General features: G+C 41.9%; 2 long non-coding RNA genes across 3 annotated transcripts; one reads left to right on the top strand and one right to left on the bottom strand.

Moving 5' to 3' along the window:
* Positions 1-470: 470 nt before the first annotated feature.
* On the bottom strand, positions 471-1,731 carry LOC144459361 (uncharacterized). Of its 2 annotated transcripts, XR_013488333.1 has the most exons (5): positions 1,286-1,731; positions 990-1,068; positions 840-893; positions 662-736; positions 471-513 (listed from the first exon to the last, which is right to left on the bottom strand). It is a non-coding gene; the product is annotated as an uncharacterized LOC144459361 (long non-coding RNA). The 2 variants fall into 2 exon arrangements; XR_013488332.1 differs by lacking the exon at positions 1,286-1,731 and having other exon boundaries at positions 990-1,257.
* Positions 1,732-12,547: 10,816 nt separating this feature from the next.
* On the top strand, positions 12,548-15,571 carry LOC117254216 (uncharacterized). Its single transcript, XR_004501460.2, has 3 exons — positions 12,548-12,871; positions 13,530-13,608; positions 14,818-15,571. It is a non-coding gene; the product is annotated as an uncharacterized LOC117254216 (long non-coding RNA).
* The last annotated feature ends 1,517 nt before the right edge of the window (positions 15,572-17,088 follow it).

Genomic DNA, 17,088 nt, shown 5'->3' with positions numbered 1-17,088 from the left:
GGGATTGTGGGGACATTCCCCACACACACACCTCTCCCCGCTGCGGGAGCAGAAGCAGCACCAGTATCAGCAACGCCAGCCTTCACAGGTGTACTTGTAGAAAACAGATCTTTGCTTACTTCGTGCTGATGCTGTAGGCTGGTGTCCAGTGGTGGGAAGAGCGACTCCTGCTGACTCCACAAAGCCTCTACAGATATTCCCTCGTGAAATAGCCGCCGGTGCGGAGGAGGAGGAGGAGATGGTCCGTGTTCCTCACTGATCGATGCCCTCTCACGCTGCTGGGCGCCCGCTGTTCCGCCGACTTCCTCTCGGCCGTTAGGAAACGAGTTCACAGACTCCCCGACCTCCTCGAATGTGTCGTTGAAGCACTCCTCAACACTCGCTGGAGCCGGTTCTACACCGCCTGATCCTTGTGCGCTCCACGCTCCACCCGCAGATAATCCCTGGGCAACCAGTAACACAGCTACCGCAGCGTTTGTTTCTTGCGTGGCCGTCAGCTCAGGCGGTTGAGTACTGTTTATTAAAAAAAATAAAATAAAAAAAATTACAACATTAACGTTATCATTATTATTAATATTATTATTATCATTATTAGGCTGCTATTATTATTATTATTATTATTATTATTATTATTATTATTATATATAACGACGTGTCTTACGTGAGAAATCCTTGTCCTGACGGTGTAACCCTCTGGAAATTTTCAGATGGGTAGTCCTGGTGAATCGCCCAGGCACTGTTATGGAAAAACAAAAAAAACGATATGTTAGCAGTATTCTGTATCCGACACATATTAGCATAATATTCATATAAAGTAGCATTAAAACATTATGTCTTACGTGTTAAACCCGCTAGAGAACTGATGGAGGGGTCTCAGCGGCCTGCGCTGTGCACTGTGGAGAAAGAGGAGGTAAAACAGATGTTTACAATGATGCCGCAAGCATTCCCCCATTAATGATAAATAAAATATATAAAGAAAACAGTCTTACGGTATAAAATCTCTAGCAGCAGAGGCTGGAGGGTCTGTTCTGCGCCTTTTCAACGAAAGTGAGCGTCTTTGTGTTGCAGCTGGAAAGTAATACCATTATTTAGCCTAGTAACACACTCTTTAAAATAATAATAATAAAATACATTCATTAGGTCAAGATTTAAAACGAAAATACATTCATTATGTTTAGAATTTAATATCAGTAATAATGAAAATAAGTAAACACACACACACACACGATCACACACACACACACACACACACACACACACACAACGAAATGTTATTTTAACTTACGGCCGGTGCGGCGGGGTGCAGGGGCACGGTTTTCAACTCCGGAATCATCAGCAACTGCGCCTAATAAGAAAACACTTTTTTTTTTTTTTGTAGTTGTAGTTTTTAGAATGTTTTTTCTGAGAAAAATTAAGTATCTAGAGAACAATGTTATCCAATATAGTTTAGGCACGCTTACCGTTAATTGAAGCCATTGTCCGCAGTAAAGCAGTAGAAAAGGGTCCGCTGTGTTTCACGCAACCTAGCCTTTTTTTAAAGAAAATGTCCTCTGCTTGTTTCACAGAGATTTTTATACATTTGGGTAAAACATTAAGCAAGCACGACACACATCACTAAACCCTGATTGGATGTTGGTCTAGCCTTGCCGTATGATTGGCTACTGTACTTTCTTCACATGTTTTGCCCAGACATGTCTGAACATTTATTACACCAAACAGATGGTGCACAGCAGGGGGTCGTTGTGGGGGGGGGGTGGCTGAGGGAGGGGATTATTACGCAAGGAGGGGCTTTTGATTAGCCAATAGCTACGGTTTCATTCGGAACCACCCCCAGAAGGAGGCGCTATGTTTAACCAATGAGAGCAGGATTTCATATGACGTTTGTGGGGGAGGGGATTGGGGGAGGGGCGTGTGTGAGGGGGGGGCAACGCACGCACGTTTCGCGTGCACACACGCACGCGCGGTTCACGCGCACGCACGCGCATTCCACGTGCACGCGCAAAGCTGGTCCCTATATACTACTGTGGTTTTTAATCAACTCGGCAATTTATTGATCTTTAATGGTCTTTTTGACAAATTTCAATCAGATTTCTGACCTCATCACAGTACAGAATCGACTCTGAGTGCTAAATGATATAAAGTTGAACACTGACTCAGGCAAGTTGTCAGTTCTAGTCTTATTGGATCTCTGTGTTGCGTTTGACACTGTAGATCACAGTATACTGTTGAACAAGTTGGAAACTTGGGCAGGACTCAGTGGCACAGTTTTAAAATGGTTCACATCCTACCTGGAGGAATGGAGTTATTCCGTGACCATCGGAAGTTGTGAATCCAATTGAATGGCTATGACATATGGGCTTCCTCAAGGGTCATGTCCCAAACAGACCAGGAGAAGCTCATGCATGCTTTCATCTCCAGTAGACTTGACTATTGTAATGGTCTTCTGACTGGACTCCCCCAAAAGAGCATTAAACAGCTACAGCTCATTCAGAACACTGCAGCTCGGGTTTTGACTAGAACAAAGAGATTGGAGCATATTACTCCAGTTCTGAAGTCTTTACACTGGCTCCCAGTCAGATATAGAATAGACGTCAATGTTCTACTACTGGTCTACAAATCGGTTAATGGTTTAGGTCCAGAATACATTAAAGGGATAGTGCACCCAAAAATGAAAATTCTGCCATTATCTACTCACCCATATGCCAAGGGAGGCTCAGGTGAAGTTTTAGAGTCCTCACAACACTTGCAGAAATCCAAGGGGAGAGGGGGTAGCAACACAGCTCCACCTAATGGAGGCTTATGGCGCCCCAGATTCAAATGTCAACAACTTTTTTTGTCGGGGCTTCGGGACACTTGGATCACTACAGACGAGCAGTATAGAGATATTTTGTGGTTTCAATTATGTGTTTTTGGACATTTGAATCTGGGGATTTTTTGACTGCACTATCCCTTTAAGGAAATGTTACTGGAATATACACCCAGTAGGGCTCTGAGATCTAAAGACTCAGGTCAGATAGTGGAGCCCAGAGTTCAAACCAAACACAGTGAAGCAGCATTTAGCTGTTATGCTGCACACAAATAATATAAGCTACCAACAGAACTGAAGTCAGCCCCAAATGTGAGTGTTTTTAAATCAAGGTTATGATTATGATTGAGCTCTTTTAAAGAACTTTTAAATTCTTATCCTTCATTTGCAATGTTTTTAATCATTTAAAGTAAATTATTGTTTTATGCTGTATTTTAGTAAGCTGTCTTGTTATTTTTCTTCACATTTTTACTGCTTTTAATGTTGCACTTTTTATCATGTACAGCACATTGAGTTACCTTGTGTATAGTCTCTATATACAGACTCTACATTCAGTGAATATAGAGTCTGTAGGCAAATCCTGGAGATCTTGCCTCTGGAAGAAGAGCGGAAGAGCCCTGGTTTCTGGTTGTAGGATGTTTGTAGTCCGCGTGATATTGACCAATCACGTTTGAGCCGGCTGCAGTTGTTGCCAGGTTAAACGGTCCGTGCGGTGAACTAACGAGGCGGAACATAATTGGCGTCACTGCAAACTCTGACTCCATCGCCAAAATCAAACCGGAATGCCAGCTACAGGCAGTGTTTTTGGTCCTCCAACACTTCATGCCTATGGCACAGGGAAAACATGTGTTGGTGAGGACCAACTACTGCACCGTGGTGGCCTACATCAACAGGCAGGGCAAAGTTCCATCCACTGCACTGTTGAGGATGGTGAAGAGCCTGTGGTTGTGGGCCTCCGGGCACTTGTTGTCTCTGAAGGTTCTTCACATTCTGGGACTGGAAAACAGGGGTGCCCCTCATGTCGAGGGGTGATCCCCTACCAGACGAGTGGAACCTTCACCCTGAGGTGGTAAAGCAGATCTGGACTCAGTTCAGGTAAGTGGATCTGTTCACCACCTCACACAACACCCACTACCACCAAGTTATCCCTGCCACCACAAGACGACAAGACTTGTGTTGACCTCAGCTCAGAGACTGTGCAAACTATCCGCCGGTGCACTCCAGTTGCTTGCTGCTCCATGATGACTGCAGTGAGGCGTCTTTCAGACCAGTTTGTTTCTTTTTTACCAAGAACTGAAGGAGTTAATTCAGGTCAAGAGTAATACAGTAACCTTATTAAGACTTTTACTTCCTCTAAATCAGGCCTATTCAATTAATGGCCCCTCTAGTTGACGACAACTACGTTTGTTATGGTAAGTAAGTGCAGTACAACCTCTGCAAGTAAAAAGCCAATACTTTATCAATACGTGTTCAGCAAGTAGAAAGCCATATTTCAATCTGCTCTGTCCACAGTCTCTCTTTCACTGCTATTATGGCTTACGATCGTGGTTTACACAAGCACATCGCACTTGCGGGGTTAACAGCAAACTGTTAAAGACAAACTAAAATGAAAAATGTCTGTATGTAGTCTAACACTTTATCTCAAAATGTACTTGAGGCAGCTGACCTGCAGACAGTGAGTCTCCTCAGTAGAGGGGGGACAGAGAGCAGGATGAATGACTGATACTGATGTCTGTGTACTTTATGCTTGGATAACGTTACTTTTTTCACTCAGTATTGTGATGTCAGGAGGAATACTTTTTTTTTTACTGACGTTAGGTTTGTTTCCAGTGAGATATTATTGAGTTTATATAGTGACTTTGTTGTTGTAAACATGACTGTTGCTGCCATAGACTGTATAAAACTATATTCTGTGTATTTGACCTATAAGGAAAATGTCAGGAGGTGATGTGTGTGCATGTGTGTGTGGAGAAGAGGGGGAGAGGGAGAGAGGGAGATGCTGAGAGATAGTGTTATTAGTTACTGTTAATGCCTCTTATTATGCTTCTGTGCACTGATAACTCTTTTTTATTCTTTTTCTGCATTATGTTGAGGAGGGCCGTATATATATCTGTCCACGGTGAAAATGTGGACCATCGACCTTTCATTCTTGATTAATGATTTTGCTTTTGTCCGTCTTGCGCCGGTCCAAGAGTTTCACCTCTAGTGGCACAATATGAATGCCCCTGGCTGTCCCTCACAATCATGGCCCCAGTTCAATGAGAAGACCCACAAGATAGAACCAGAGTCCAATTCCATTATTTACCAGGCCTGCTTTGAACACTCTAATGTTTTCAAAGTAAACACTTCAGAACCCACCATTCATTCAGCTGAGACCATCAAGGCGGCGAAGAAAGGCAGGGGCTGGTACAGACGGTAGCTTGCCTTATGGCGGAGCATCAGCTCGATCCTGAGATCCAACTATGTACTGCAGCAACTTTAAGATACACTATTGGAGATGGAATAACCGCGGCTGTTGGCATCACACTTGCCTTTCAACTGATCATTGTTAAAGGATTTAAGTGTACTCATTCAAATTACAGGGCTTTGAAAGAGTCCTGTTCTGTTAATTTTCATTACCACCTCCCCAAGTCAGGAGTGGGTAATTTGCAGACCTGCTGCCTTTCTTGGATGGAGCAGCAATTTCTTAGGGTCCCCCTCCCGCATCAAACTCTGATCCCTCATTACCCATGGTTACCATGGTAGGCACAGAAATCATTAAAAGTTGATAGGGTAGACATTTTAATGAGGCATTGCCACCACAAGGGCTAGTGATCACCCCGAGGTAATCTAGAGTCACCTAAGTGATCGGAGTGCCCTGAGAGGCACCTGCATGGGGTCTGTGCTCTTTGGCATGTATTAGCTCTGGAACTGCTAAGTCTTAGGGCTGCTGTGAAACTGTGCTTACTTAGGGCAACAGAAAAGTTTATCTTGGGTGCGTCGGTACAGTGGACAACCAAGGAAGTGTTGGGAATCAACATATTATTACCTCACACGGTGGCAACAAATATGTTGGGGTTAAATTGGCTATCGGAAATAATTAATAATTATTATTAATAATTAATAATTATGTTAAATAATGTGACTTAATTAACATTAAATCACCTTGTGGGGCACCATTCCCGTAAAGGATAAAATGATAGCCAGTTAAAGATATCAGTCTCATAAAATAGGTTAAACTGTTAATTTGGAGTTTGCTTAATAATTAAATTAATGACAACAACCAAAATTAACGGTAATGCCTGAAGGATTTTGGAGTTCTTGACGCAGCAGAGGTTGACTATTCATTCACCCTTGTGCAACATTAAACAGACAGCAGGCATGATTCCAAAGAATTATATTTATTCACAAATTAGCAAAGCAAACCAAAACACACAAATTCTAACTACACTGAACAAAAATATAAACACAGCACTTTTGTTTTTGCTCCCATTTTTCATGAGCTGAACTCAAAGCTCTAAAACATTTTCTATACACACAAAAAACCATTTCCCTCAAATATTGTTCACAAATCTGTCTAAATCTGTGTTAGTGAGCAGGTGTGCCTTAGGCTGGCCACAATAAAAGGCCACTCTGAAATGTGCAGTTTTGCTTTATTGGGGGGGGGTCAGAAAACCAGTCAGTATCTGGATTGACCACCATTTGCCTCATGCAGTGCAACACATCTCCTTCGCATAGAGTTGATCAGGTTGTTGATTGGGGCCTGTGGAATGTTGGTCCACTCCCCTTCAATGGCTGTGTGAAGTTGCTGGATATTGGCAGGAACTGGAACACGCTGTCGTATACGCCGATCCAGAGCATCCCAAACATGCTCCATGGGTGACAGGTCCGGTGAGTATGCTGGCCATGCAAGAATTGGGATGTTTTCAGCTTCCAGGAATTGTGTACAGATCCTTGCAACATAGGGCCGTGCATTATCATGCTGCAACATGAGGTGATGGTTGTGGATGAATGGCACAACAATGGGCCTCAGGATCTCGTCACGGTATCTCTGTGCATTCAAAATGCCATCAATAAAATGCACCTGTGTTCGTTTTCCATAACATACGCCTGCCCAGACGCCATCGAATGTGAGCATTTGCCCACTCAAGTCGGTTACGACGACTAACTGCAGTCAGATCGAGACCCCGATAGGGATGACGAGCATGCAGATGAGCTTCCCTGAGATGGTTTCTGACAGTTTGTGAAGAAATTCTTTGGTTATGCAAACCGATTGTTGCAGCAGCTGTCCGGGTGGCTGGTCTCAGATGATCTTGGAGGTGAACATGCTAGATGTGGAGGTCCTGGGCTGGTGTGGTTACACGTGGTCTGCGGTTGTGAGGCCAGTTGGATGTACTGCCAAATTGTCTGAAACGCCTTTGGAGACAGCTTATGGTAGAGAAATGAACATTCAATTCACGGGCAACAGCTCTGGTGGACATTCCTGCAGTCAGCATGCCAATTGCATGCTCCCTCAAAACTTGCGACATCTGTGGCATTGTGCTGTGTGATAAAAGTGAACATTTTAGAGTGGCCTTTTATTGTGGCCAGCCTAAGGCACACCTGTGCAATATTCATGCTGTCTAATCAGCATCTTGATATGCCACACCTGTGAGGTAGGATGGATTATCTTGGCAAAGGAGAAGTGCTCACTAAGACAGATTTAGACAGATTTGTGAACAATATTTGAGGGGAAATGGTCTTTTGTGTGTATAGAAAATGTTTTAGATCTTTGAGTTCAGCTCATGAAAAATGGGAGCAAAAACAAAAGTGTTGCGTTTATATTTTTGTTCAGTGTATATACAAGCTTGGTGTGTATGTGTGTGTGTGTGTGTGTGTGTGTGTGAGAGAGAGAGAAAAGAAAAAGACAAAGGCGGGTGTGGTGATCAAGTAGCCGTTTGGCCTACAAAACAAAATGGCTGACAACAGCGAACTACCAAAATGGCCAAATCAAGGCTGGCTTCCGGTCGGGGGAGGTGTTTGTCTGACCGTGTGGTCAGGACAAAGACAAAGGAAAAGAAGCGGGAACTTTGAAATGCCTGTTTGGATGTAGCTCTGTTGAAAGCCTATTTGTTAATGAGTCTATGTCAATGTGACATGTGTTGCAAACGGTCTGAATTAGTGCAAAGATTGTTTAGTTGCATGCAAGAATCTGTTTGTGAACAGTATTAGCAAACTAAACACTTAGCTGTGGCGAAGCCAAGTAATCAATGACCTAACTGCAATCTATCACAACAATAACTCAGTAAACAGCATCAAATCACGTACAACAAGTTAAACAGTCTTGCTCAGCCTGTAAAGCTGTGATAAGCTATGCCCAGCTGTCACATTACCGATCCTTGAATGGATGGAGGAAAGAGTTACTCGGTGGTGTACTGCTGTTAGCCGGCAGAAGAAGGCTGGGAAGATGGTTCCAGCTGCAGTCTTCGTTGGGTCCTTCATTCTAAAGGTTCTGATCCGAGGAAGCTGGTCACTCGGGGTCCTTGCAGAGTTAGACGCTGGGTGCTAACTCACTTAGTTCCTTGTTGCTGGTTGCAAACCTTGTGTTCGCAGGAGAGTCTGTGATCAATTGCCCTCCTTTTAGTGGTTTGGGCTATAGAGCCAGGGTTTGGGCCTTTGCTGTTCCAGGCCCAACCGGGGAGAGGTGTGAGCTGCTGAAGTAGCTGGAGCAAGAAGAAAGAGATCTGTGAAAGGGAGCAGATCTTGTACAGATGCCTGTGACATCACAGAGTCACATGTCACTGTAAAAGGTCTTGTCCAATCAAGTTTTGGGACTTGAGTCTCACTGAGGTGTGAGGTGAGACCTCCTGTGGAGATGGGTGTCACCTAGCTCTCTTTGTTTGAAGACAAAGAGCATGCAGAGGAAAAAGCCTTGAAATCAGTGATGATTTTACCAAATGATAAATCATCTGTGGTCCTGTGAATCCCAACAGAAGGATGGCAGTAAAGATGCCCGCACAGCATAGCTAGACAGGTACAAAAAAGGTACACAAGCTGAGATCAAGGCAAAAAGTCAATACATTTACAATATGAGAGTCAAGGACTGAAATGTTTGCTGCTGTTTTAAATAACTTTTTTTTTTTTTTTTGGACTTTAAGCACCCTTCTTTTTGTGCACAGATGTTCTAAATTAATTGATTTTTATTTTTATTTTTTGCATTGATCTCAACCTGCAAACCTTTTCTGTGGCTGTCCAGCCCATTGTTTTGGTGTGCTGGTATCATCTTTGCCATCCTTTCTTATCTCGAGAATTGCCCAAGTTACCCATGTGACACTGGAGCAATTAAAGGAACCATAATGATGAGCCATTCCCAGTACCTGGACTTTACTGGGACTTAAAGAAATTGCAGTCTGAAGTTTCTGGCTTTCTCAGAGGGAGATAAAAAGTCATTGCTTACCACTCAAGATTGGGAAGAAAAAAAATCAATAATGTCGGAACTATTCCAGGCTTTTCAAAGCTATAACGTGGCAACTCGAAGTGACAAGGGAGGTCACATGGAAGAAAAAATCCAAACAGGCTGGAAATAATTGTGCAGACTGTGTCTTCACCAGGCTTCATTCTTCTCAGGAGATTGTCATTTTCAAACATTTCTTAAATAAATAAGTTAGTGTGTAAGTTTAATTCCTTAAACTTTTTGTTTTATTTTTGATCACAAAGATCGTTATATATAATTGAACATTTGAGCACTTAAAAGGTCTTTGGTAGACCCTTTAATGGGGTCAAGTACAAGAATTTACTTACTGACTCAAATCACTGACAATGCAAGTTAAATGCATGTTAAATAAGTGTAATTGTATAATTAAAACACATTTCAACGTGTCATCTAATTTCACTTCTGCACACAATTTGACCAATATTTGAATAAAGCAGCCCTCAAGATTTAATGAATAAATGAAGAAAAAATATTTGTTCACTACTGACAGGGCCCACTTGTGGAAATCAGAATCAGAAAGCTTTATTGTCTGTTGTGACAGAAAATCGTCTTAGACATTGCTTATACAACAAACAACACAACACAGAAACACACAATTCCTAAAAACCTAGTGAGATAAAAGAATACTGAAGCAAAAATAATTTATACAGAGTTTAAGAAAAACTCTAAAATGTGCAATGTGGTAAAGTGCATGTGCTGGGGATCATTTATGAGCTATTGTTTGTTTAAAATGTTTATGGCAGTGGGGATAAAAGAGTTGCAGTAAGTGTTTTTCTTGGACAGGGGGACTTTATAGCGGCGACCTGATTGTAGGAGCTGGAAGGACTTGCGCAGGGGGTGCGTGGGATCTGCTGTGATGAGGTTGGCTTTCCGTGTGACTGCTTGGGTATAAAGTTCTGGTAATGGAGTCTGAGTTTTGCCAGTTATTTTACTTGCTTGGTTGATGATCAGGGAAAGCTTTGATTTGTTCTTGACAGAGATGGAGCTGAACCAGGATGTGATGTTGAAAGTGAGGACCGATTCAATGAGTGACTTGTAAACAGCTGTTAAAATGTCCTTCCTCACATCAAAGCTCCTGAGCTTCCTCAGCAGGAACAGGCGTTGTTGTGCCTTCTTAAAGACAGAGTCAGTGTGCTGGGAGAAGGACAGCAGGTTGTCTACCATTATGCCCAGGTATTTGAATGCCTCTACCTGCTCCACTGCCTGTCCCTGCAGCTTCAGGGGCTCAAAAAGAGGGTGGGTAAGATCCGGTGCTCGCCTTCCTGCACAGCATAGTTCCTTTGTCTCGGAGATGTTAAGTTCCAATTGGAGCTCTCCTTAATGCAGGACATCAGGGTGTCCACCTGCTGGTGGTATGCAGACAAAGAGTTCCCATCCTTAATGTGGGCCACCAAGGCCATATCATCCACAATGTGGTCCTCCTGCCCATATGTCCTGACAGCTGGCCCAGTTACAGCACATGTGGTATGAAAAACAACTTTATTGACCGACGCGTTTCGGCTTGTGGCCTTCATCAAGGTCATCAAGAAACATATTGCACACATCATTTAAATAGGTTCATTTGAAATTGAAAGAGCAGAAAAAAATGCATGCATGTGACCAATTCTATGCATCCACATATATATATCTCAGCCAATGAATCACTTGACCAATCCGAAACGCGTTGGTCAATGAAGTTGTTTTTCATACCACAAGTGTTGCTGGAGCTCTTTTGACATTTTCCAGTGTTTCCTCACTCTCCATGCACCTTGTGAATCGGTGAAGTTGTACCAGAAACCACTTTCTACTTCCAGTTACAGCACATGCCATTTAACCACAGTGCTTGTTGCATATCATACCCCCCACTGTATTTATCCACTGTCCTCTGTCAAATAAAAGTGAAAAATGCCCCAAAGATAACCTTAAAAAATAATGAAGAAAATAAAAACAATTGTTCTACACAAGTTTTTATATGTTTCTGCCCTCATTTGTTTTTTTGTATCACCTCTTAAACAGAAAGTTCTAAAAATCCTCTTCCGTAAAGCTATATCAATGTAGATCCTTTTGGTGTGAGTGGCCGAGTGTTGACACATAGGGTATGTCCCAAGTCTCTTATTTTATACTGCTAACTCCTAACTCCTTACTTGAACCGGAAGTCGTTCGAGGTCCGCCATCTTTAAGGCCGTCTCATGTCTCTTATTCCTGCCAGTAAGGAGCTAGCATTAGGAGTTAGGAGGGATCTGTTAGGTGCGATGAGTAAGGTAACATGAGTGGTTCCTAACAGGAAGTCTTTTTCAGCTTGAGGCCCTGACGTATAAATACCCGCCCTCTACATCTGGCTCATTTGAACGAGATGGCGGAGAAACAGCGCAAGTGTACCTGTTACATGCATTCTTTGCAATGAAACGCTGTAATTCACATGCCTACGTGACTACAAAGAGTAACGTTAATGATATTTCGTGCAAGACTGTCATGTTGTAATTAAGTTTATTTCATTCACAACCCGTTGCGTTGTTCAGCGGACTGTCGGTGATGTGTGGCTGTTAAATGTGCAGCTGCTCATGTTCAGAACCACACGTGTTGATATAACACCACGCACGCACACACACACACACACACACACACACACACACACACACACACACACACAAACACACAAACACATTTGCCCATCATTAATTGTCCTGCATGTCATGTGAGTGGAATAATGTTTAATAGCCTGTAGGTAATATTAATTATTAATATTAATATTAATTAATATTATTACGTTCATTAATGCTGTTGTAAGCTACTGTCATTACCGTCTGTCCTGCATCTCTCTCTCTCTCTCTCTCTCTCTCTCTCTCCCTCTCTCTCTCTCTCTCTCTCTGTCTGTCTCTCTCTCTCTCTTTGGCTGCCTTTACACTACCATGTCTTCATGCCCAATTCCGATTGGTTGCCTATATCCGATTTTTCCTGACTGCTGTTTACATTTTCTATAGAAGTGAGCCATATCTGATATCTGTATTTACATCTCCTTTGCTTGTGTCACCGGTCTGGCTTGCGTGAAACAGCCCGCATGCGCAGACGCAGTTTGGCCAACAAAGCGGAAGAGGAAATTGGCGGTCGAGTTGTAAACAAAGATGGACGCCGAGGAAATAGACGTATGTTGTCAAGCACTGTTTTTCCAACGCACTTTCAAAAGTGCACAGAACATTTGCGGCATTTTAAGGCGGAGGAGAAAGAAGAGAGCAGTTATTAAGGCCTGGGCATATGCTGCAGTTATCGCTGCCACGTCGGTTCAGCGCAACGTGTGGGCACTGGAAAGGACTCAAGATTGGTGGGATCGTGTTGTGGTAAACTGGAACCAGGAAGAATGGGTCAGCAACTTTCACATGCGGAGAGAAACGTTTAACATGTTGTGTGAGCGGCTGTCGCCAAGGCTCTCCTACAAGGATACAAAATTTCGCCAGGCAATCCCAGTGCAGAAGCGTGTAGGAGTCGGACTATGGTGGTTTGCTACAGGGACTGGTTATCTGGGCTATCGATGGAAGCCATATCCCCATCATTGCTCCTGCTGAAAACCACACAGATTACTTCAACCGAAAGGGATGGCATTCCATGCTGCTGCAAGCAGTGGTCGACCACAGATTTTGGTAAGGACAGATAGACTGATTTATATTTTTATGACTATTGTTTTTCTCAATTACTTAGGCTTGATTATCGATTGTAACTTAAATTAAAAAAAACAAAAAAACATTACATATATTTCAGGGAAGATCAAATGCAGTGTAATAAACCTCAAATGTAATCATAATTACCTAAATATAGGTGCAGCTATGATGTACATGCATTCTATCGTATTATCACATCTGTGTCCTCATCCTGGTCACAGACTTCTACAACACAACCATGTAAACTGTTAAAACATGTTCTTAAAATATTATATAATAAACTCATACCACTATTGTAATATTAGCCTCTTAAACAATGTATTCCAATAGCTCATGGGCTGATTGTCATTAAGGTGTACCTATTAGTGTCATGTGGAATCATTATTTTTATATTGCTACATCTGCATGTATATAAGCCCAGGCACAACAGATGGAAATTAGCATTGCACTATATCTGGTGCAATATATTTATTGTACACTGTCCCTGCTTTACATAAACTAATATATGAAATGATTAAAAAATGAGACTTTTCAAGGATTTCATTCTTTATATTGGCCTACTTAATGTCTCTGTTTCTATCACTGTCTATACTCCACTGATTATTTTTGTCATTACTAATAAGCAATTTTTTCTTCATAGTTTCACAAACATTAATGTGGGGTGGCCAGGGAATTCAGAAATCTATGACACGGAAGAAAGAGGAGTCCTTTTTCTAGACGTGAGTTTTTTTTTCTCGGACATTCAAACTTGCACATGGGTCTTTTCTGTCCTCATAAATTATGATATACCATAATAACAACTGACTTGTCTGTTGCCATGCATGGTTAAAAAAAGGCCACACTATTTTGCTGTTCTTGGTAAAAATGAGTGTGGCCATTTTGTTCATCCCCACATAGCAACAGGTAGGTCAACATTTGGATATTTGACTAATGACAGATTAGTAGATAGGATTTGATGTTGTCATTCCGTATGTATCATTGATATTAAAGGGATAGTTCAGTTTTTTTTAAGTGGGATTGTATGAGGTACAAATATCCTCTAAATATATTAGCTGCAGTAGACAGCTCTCTGCTCTCCCTCAGTCAGCCACAGCAGCACAGAGAACCTACAAGAACTCCCATCTCAAAATAATACCACAGTTTAAGTGTATGCCATAAATACTTTTTTCAGTGCATTAATTGGTCGGAAAAAAGAAGTTTATCTGGAACTAACCAACTCACGTCACATACTCCTCCGCACATCCTGTGTGCTGAACTCGCCAGCTCCGTGTTGACTCATAGGCGGAGTGATTCAGTGCGCCGCAGAGTTCGCCAGCCCAGAGGAATACGTGACGTGAGTCCGTTAGTTCCAGAAAAAACTGAAAAAATCTTTCCAACCAATTAATGCACTGAAAAAAAAAAAGTATTTATGGCGTATATTTAAACTGTGGTATTATTTTGAGATGGGAGTTCTTAAACATGCTGTGTGGTGTACACTTCCCTGTTTATGGCTGCTTCTGTATCCTGCGCTGCTGTTGCTTACTGAGGGTTAGCTGAGAGCTGTCTACTAGTAATGGCCTCATGAATCATTTTCTTTATTTTCTGAGCCCACTAAATGGTGCTTTTTGTTCAACAAAAGGTTTAAAACACACCGAATTGCCATTCTTTGAGCCTCTCTCTTTAAACCAAAGAGTGCCATCTAGTGGGCTCAGAAAATAAAGAAAATGCTTCATAAGGGCTCATTTGGCCATCACTACTGTCTACTGCAGCTAATATATTTAGAGGGTATTTGTACCTCATACAACCCCACTTCAAAAAAACTGAACTATCACTTTAATGTGCAAGTGTATACAAATCTTTTCTGGATTTGCATATTCAAAATGTGATCACAGTATTTTACTTTAGTATAAGCTGTAATGATATATTTTTCTTTATTTTAATGACCTCAGACCACAGAGGAGATTGGAGGCACAGCAGTGCCCATCATGCTGGTGGGGGATCCAGCATACCCACTTCGGTCATGGCTGATGAAGGGCTACCCAGAGATGGGAAATGTGAATGAAGACCAGCGTTACTTCAACAAGAGATTAAGCAGGGCCAGAATGTCTGTGGACTGTGCCTTCGGGTGTTTAAAAGGTCGATGAAGGTGCCTGGCAAAACGTCTTGATGTAGACATAACACTGGTCCCTACAGTCATCTCTGCTTGCTGCACTTTGCATAACATTTGCGAAAAACACAACGGGGCATACACTGAAGATCCTGATGCAGCTGGGCCTTCTGACGTACCACCAGTGCCTGTTGACCAGTTGGGTGTTGCAGACATCCAACCATTAAGAGTGAGGGAGGCACTGGCCCAACATTTTGCTCAACACCACTGAACTTAGGTGTCTTTAACTTCCCTTTACATAACTAGTAACTAACAAGGGATGTATTGAATTGATGTTAATTGCGCTATTACACATACTATATTCTTTCTTCTTCTGATCTCGGAAAAAATAAATAAAAATAATTGATGATTGATATAATCATTAGTGGCAGCCCTCTGTACAATCGCACTGAAAGTGCCTTGGTAGAGTAATTGTACAGAATGTTTTTGTTATTCTTCCTCCAAGTATGGCTGCCTGTATTACAGCAACAGCTGATATTATTTGTAAGGGATTATTTGCATCCGAAGCATAATAAAAGTCGAGTCAAAATTCTCAATGCTGTGAATATTTATTTCAACTGCAAACAGGCCGACATGTTCACGTTTTCCAACTTGAATATAAACACAATATTTTTGACACATTTTAGTGTCAACATTCTCAATGCTAAATATTAATTTCAGCCCAACATTTTCCAACTGTAATGTTGAACAATAACAAAGAAAACACCTTTAAGTGTTGCCACTTTATCTAAAACACAGTGGCTCTTCTAAACTAGCTGTTATTAAATCAATCAAGTATGTTTGCATATACAGGTGCATCTCAATAAATTAGAATATCTTGAAAAAGTTAAGTAATTTTGTCAGTTATTTTAGAAAATGAAAAATTAAATAGAATATACGTAAATATTTTCAGATACCTCTAAAAAATTTAGATATGGATGTACTTTTTTAAAAATTTCTGAAATAACTGACAAAAAATCCTGAACTTTTTCACTATATTCTAATTTATTGAGATGCACCTGTAGGTACCAGCACTAGTTGCTGCTTTTCTGTACAAAAATAAGTGCAAAAGATCTCTTCCTCAATCTGTAAACTCAGACAATATTTTATTCCTCCTCAATATCTTAAGGCTTTCTGAGGCTAATGAGGTAGTACAAGGAACATAATGTTCATGAACATACTGTAGTGAACATGACATTGATGAATATAAATTTCAAACCAAAAGTTGTACAAGACAATGTTGCTTACCCCTACCTGCAATGTCTACATTAAACAGAAATCATGAAACAATAGTCCACTAAAATGTAGAAAAACTAGAGACTATTCTGAACTGTTCATAGCTGAATATCAAGCAGGTGAAGAAATGGTGGCAGGGGATTACTCTTCCTGAAACAGCTGGGGAGATGCAGATTCCAATGTGGAACTGTCTTGCTGGGCAGAACCTATTGGCTGAGAGCTGATGTGGGCCTAGTGAGTGGATGGAGGCTGAAGGTTGGTGAAGGTTGGTGGAGGTGGGGTATCAATGAGAAGAGGAAGGAGTGGTCTTTCATCCCCGCCAAAGAATGGAGGTTGTGGACAGTGAGGAGGAGCGGATGCGGAATATTCCTGGTAAAAGGAAGGATGAGTGTGGACATCACTTTGGTGAAAACGAGGAGTAGTGCATGTGCGATCCTGGGGAAAGGTAACAGGGTAGGTGTAATCTGGACCAAACCGTGGAGGGTGAACATGATCTGGGTATGAGCTTGACTGGGTGTTGGTGCTTGGGTGAATGGGTGGCTGGTGGGGTTGTCTCCCTGCAAGAAACTGTGTAAACAGGCTCAACATCCTCAATTCATGCTCATGCTGAGCGGCTTGTAGTTTCAACTGAAGTTCAGTATCATTTGCTTGTGAGAGAGACTCTTTAATCTTTTGGCTAAAAACCTCCATTGTGGTTTCCATCTTGTTTCTTCTCTTCTTGTGTGTGTTAGATTCATCTGATCCACTACGCTTCTGTGGGTTTGAGCCAGGTGTTGCTGTTGAGGGCCCTGAATTCACCTCCTCCCTGGTGGTGGGTCTCTCATTGGGTGATGTTTTC

The sequence above is a fragment of the Epinephelus lanceolatus genome, chromosome 2 (assembly GCF_041903045.1).
Source record: "Epinephelus lanceolatus isolate andai-2023 chromosome 2, ASM4190304v1, whole genome shotgun sequence".
Classification (NCBI taxonomy): Eukaryota; Metazoa; Chordata; class Actinopteri; order Perciformes; family Serranidae; genus Epinephelus; species Epinephelus lanceolatus.
This window is presented reverse-complemented; position numbering and strand designations above follow the sequence as displayed.